Genomic DNA, 6,000 nt, shown 5'->3' with positions numbered 1-6,000 from the left:
AAACATCGGCGGGCCGAACGCACGCGGATATATCCGCACCGATCAGAATAAGGGCCATGGAAATATAGGAAATGTGGGATGTGACATAGAAATATAGGAAATGTGGGATGTGACAGAAATATAGGAAACCTGGGATGTGAAAGAAATATAGGAAACGTGGGATGTGACATAGAAATATGGGAAACGTGGGATGTGACATAGAAATATGGGAAACGTGGGAAGTGACATAGAAATATGGGAAACGTGGGATGTGACATAGAAAATATGGGAAACATGGGATGTGAAATAGAAATATGGGAAACGTGGGATTTGACATAGAAATATGGGAAACGTGGGATTTGACATAGAAATATATGAAACGTGGGATGTGACATAGAAATATGGGAAACGTGGGATGTGACATAGAAATATAGGAAACGTGGGATGTGACATAGAAATATAGGAAACGTTGGATGTGACATAGAAATATGGGAAACGTGGGATGCGACATAGAAATATGGGAAAAGTGGGAAGTGACATAGAAATATGGGAAAAGTGGGATTTAACAGAAATATAGTAAACGTGGGATGTGACATATAAATATGGGAAACGTGAAATGTGACATATAAATATGGGAAACGTGAAATGTGACATATAAATATGGTAAACGTGGGATGTGACATAGCAATATGGGAAACATGGGATGTGACATATAAATATAGGAAACGTTGGATGTGACATAAATATAGGAAACGTGGGATGTGACATAGAAATCTGGGAAACGTGGGATGTGACAGAAATATAGGAAACGTGGGATGTGACAAAGAAATATATGAAACGTGGGATGTGACATAAATATACGAAACGTGGGATGTGACAGAAATATAGGAAACATGGGATGTGACATAGAAATATGGGAAACGTGGGATGTGACATAGAAATATGGGAAACGTGGGATGTGACATAGAAAAATGGGAAACGTGGGATGTGACAGAAAAATGGGAAACGTGGGATGTGACATATAAAAATATGGGAAACGTGGGATGTGACATATAAATATAGGAAACGTGGGATGTGACATAGAAATATAGGAAACGTGGGATGTGACATAGAAATATAGGAAACGTGGGATTTGACATAGAAATATAGGAAACGTGGGATGTGATATATAAATATGGGAAACGTGGGATGTGACATAGAAATATGGGAAACGTGGGATGTGACATAGAAATATGGGAAATGTGGGATGTGACATATAAATATGGGAAACGTGGGATGTGACACATAAATATGGGAAACGTGGGATGTGACATTTAAATATCGGAAACATGGGATGTGACATATAAATATGGGAAACGTGGGATGTGACACATAAATATGGGAAACGTGGGATGTGACATTTAAATATCGGAAACATGGGATGTGACATATAAATATATGAAACGTGGGATGTGACATGGGCCCTTATTCTGATCGGTGCGGCCGGAGCCGATTATGCGGCCAGGACCGTGCGTGCGAAACCCCGCCTTCCATACGGATTGCCAACTCCGTCCGTATGCGGTAAGAAGCTGTCCGAACGGACCGCACGTGTATTTTTCACGGAATACGCCTCCTCCATCTAAGGGAACCTCCCCCATCATTCGATGGTCGCAGACCATCGAATGCAGGACCGAGTGCTCCACCAGCACCCGCAACCTCAGACCACACGGACATTTTTCTGTGCAAAAGCAGGGATCAGGGCGGGCAGCTGACATCCGGCGATGTCATATGTCCGCCCCCTACACGTGCGTCACGGCCGCATTACCATACGTACGCCCAGCGTTTGCATGGGAACGCCCATGAAACGCGGGGCGTATGCATATGGTAATGAGCCCAAATAGCCCTTCACGCCCCTCTCCACCCCCTGTTCGGAGTGTTCACATATCATGCGGGATTTGGCCGTACGCCCCGCTCACACATGCGCAGACACAAAACATCGGCGGGCCGAACGCACGCGGATATATCCGCACCGATCAGAATAAGGGCCATGGAAATATAGGAAATGTGGGATGTGACAGAAATATAGGAAACCTGGGATGTGAAAGAAATATAGGAAACGTGGGATGTGACATAGAAATATGGGAAACGTGGGATGTGACATAGAAATATGGGAAACGTGGGAAGTGACATAGAAATATGGGAAACGTGGGATGTGACATAGAAAATATGGGAAACATGGGATGTGAAATAGAAATATGGGAAACGTGGGATTTGACATAGAAATATGGGAAACGTGGGATTTGACATAGAAATATATGAAACGTGGGATGTGACATAGAAATATGGGAAACGTGGGATGTGACATAGAAATATAGGAAACGTGGGATGTGACATAGAAATATAGGAAACGTTGGATGTGACATAGAAATATGGGAAACGTGGGATGCGACATAGAAATATGGGAAAAGTGGGAAGTGACATAGAAATATGGGAAAAGTGGGATTTAACAGAAATATAGTAAACGTGGGATGTGACATATAAATATGGGAAACGTGAAATGTGACATATAAATATGGTAAACGTGGGATGTGACATAGCAATATGGGAAACGTGGGATGTGACATATAAATATAGGAAACGTTGGATGTGACATAAATATAGGAAACGTGGGATGTGACATAGAAATCTGGGAAACGTGGGATGTGACAGAAATATAGGAAACGTGGGATGTGACAAAGAAATATATGAAACGTGGGATGTGACATAAATATACGAAACGTGGGATGTGACAGAAATATAGGAAACATGGGATGTGACATAGAAATATGGGAAACGTGGGATGTGACATAGAAATATGGGAAACGTGGGATGTGACATAGAAAAATGGGAAACGTGGGATGTGACAGAAAAATGGGAAACGTGGGATGTGACATATAAAAATATGGGAAACGTGGGATGTGACATATAAATATAGGAAACGTGGGATGTGACACATAAATATGGGAAACGTGGGATGTGACATTTAAATATCGGAAACATGGGATGTGACATATAACTATATGAAACGTGGGATGTGACATGGGCCCTTATTCTGATCGGTGCGGCCGGAGCCGATTATGCGGCCAGGACCGTGCGTGCGAAACCCCGCCTTCCATACGGATTGCCAACTCCGTCCGTATGCGGTAAGAAGCTGTCCGAACGGACCGCACGTGTATTTTTCACGGAATACGCCTCCTCCATCTAAGGGAACCTCCCCCATCATTCGATGGTCGCAGACCATCGAATGCAGGACCGAGTGCTCCACCAGCACCCGCAACCTCAGACCACACGGACATTTTTCTGTGCAAAAGCAGGGATCAGGGCGGGCAGCTGACATCCGGCGATGTCATATGTCCGCCCCCTACACGTGCGTCACGGCCGCATTACCATACGTACGCCCAGCGTTTGCATGGGAACGCCCATGAAACGCGGGGCGTATGCATATGGTAATGAGCCCAAATAGCCCTTCACGCCCCTCTCCACCCCCTGTTCGGAGTGTCCACATATCATGCGGGATTTGGCCGTACGCCTCGCTCGCACATGCGCAGACACAAAACATCGGCGGGCCGAACGCACGCGGATATATCCGCACCGATCAGAATAAGGGCCATGGAAATATAGGAAATGTGGGATGTGACATAGAAATATAGGAAATGTGGGATGTGACATAGAAATATTTAAAATGTGGGATGTGACATAGAAATATAGGAAACGTGGGATGTGACATAGAAATATAGGAAACGTGGGATGTGACATATAAATATGGGAAACGTGGGATGTGACATAGAAATATAGGAAACGTGGGATGTGACATATAAATATGGGAAACGTGGGATGTGACCTATAAATATGGGAAACGTGGGATGTGACCTATAAATATGGGAAACGTGGGATGTGACATAGAAATATGGGAAACGTGGGATGTGACATAGAAATATAGGAAACGTGGGATGTGACATAGAAATATAGGAAACATGGGATGTGACATATAAATATGGGAAGCGTGGGATGTGACATAGAAATATGGGAAACGTGGGATGTGACATAGAAATATGGGAAACGTGGGATGTGACAAAAATATGGGAAACGTGGGATGTGACATATAAATATGGGAAGCGTGGGATGTGACATAGAAATATGGGAAACGTGGGATGTGACATAGAAATATGGGAAACGTGGGATGTGACATAGAAATATTGGAAACGTGGGATTAGAAATATGGGTCACTGTGTGATGTCTCCTGTACCCCCATATGTGATAATGTAACATTGTGTGACGTCTCCTGTACCCCGATACTGATAATGTAACACTGTGTGACGTCTCCTGTACCCCGATACTGATAATGTAACACTGTGTGACGTCTCCTGTACCCCGATGTGATAATGTAACACTGTGTGATGTCTCCTGTACCCCGATATGTGATCATGTAACATTGTGTGACGTCTCCTGTACCCCGTTACTGATAATGTAACACTGTGTGATGTCTCCTGTACCCCGATATGTGATAATGTAACACTGTGTGACGTCTCCTGTACCCCGAAATGTGATAATGTAACACTGTGTGACGTCTCCTGTACCCCGATACTGATAATGTAACACTGTATGACATCTCCTGTACCCCGGTACTGATAATGTAACACTGTGTGACGTCTCCTGTACCCCGATACTGATAATGTAACACTGTGTGACGTCTCCTGTACCCCGATACTGATAATGTAACACTGTGTGATGTCTCCTGTACCCCGATACTGATAATGTAACACTGTGTGACGTCTCCTGTACCCCGATATGTGATAATGTAACACTGTGTGACGTCTCCTGTACCCGATACTGATAATGTAACACTGTGTGACGTCTCCTGTACCCTGATATGTGATAATGTAACACTGTGTGACATCTCCTGTACCCCGATATGTGATAATGTAACACTGTGTGACGTCTCCTGTATCCCGATACTGATAATGTAACACTGTGTAACGTCTCCTGTACCCCAATATGTGATAATGTAACACTGTGTGACGTCTCCTGCACCCCGATAATGATAATTTTACACTGTGTGACGTCTCTTGTACCCCGATACTGATAATGTAACACTTTGTGACGTCTCCTGTACCCTGATACTGATAATGTAACACTGTGTGACGTCTCCTGTACCCCGATATGTGATAATGTAACACTGTGTGACGTCTCCTGTACCCCGATACTGATAATGTAACACTGTGTGACGTCTCCTGTACCCCGATATGTGATAATGTAACACTGTGTGATGTCTCCTGTACCCCGATATGTGATAATATAACACTGTGTGACATCTCCTGTACCCCGATACTGATAATGTAACACTGTGTGACGTCTCCTGTACCCCGATACTGATAATGTAACACTGTGTGACGTCTCCTGCACCCCGTTACTGATAATGTAACACTGTGTGGCGTCTCCTGTACCCCGATACTGATAATGTAACACTGTGTGACGTCTCCTGTACCCCGATATGTGATAATGTAACACTGTGACGTCTCCTGTACCCCGATACTGATAATGTAACACTGTGTGAAGTCTCCTGTACCCCGATACTGATAATGTAACTGTGTGACGTCTCCTGTACCCCGATATGTGATAATGTAACACTGTGTGACGTCTCCTGTACCCCGATATGTGATAATGTAACACTGTGTGACGTCTCCTGTACCCCGATACTGATAATGTAACACTATGTGACGTCTCCTGTACCCCGATATGTGATAATGTAACTGTGTGACATCTCCTGTACCCCGATACTGATAATGTAACACTGTATGACATCTCCTGTACCCCGGTACTGATAATGTAACACTGTGTGACGTCTCCTGTACCCCGATACTGATAATGTAACACTGTGTGACGTCTCCTGTACCCCGATACTGATAATGTAACACTGTGTGACGTCTCCTGTACCCCGGTACTGATAATGTAACACTGTGTGACGTCTCCTGTACCCCCATATGTGATAATGTAACACTGTGT

Source organism: Crinia signifera, chromosome 5 (genome assembly GCF_055691185.1).
Source record: "Crinia signifera chromosome 5, ASM5569118v1, whole genome shotgun sequence".
NCBI classification, from domain to species: domain Eukaryota; kingdom Metazoa; phylum Chordata; class Amphibia; order Anura; family Myobatrachidae; genus Crinia; species Crinia signifera.
The sequence above is the reverse complement of the archived record's forward strand: the minus strand, read 5'-3'. Positions refer to the sequence as shown.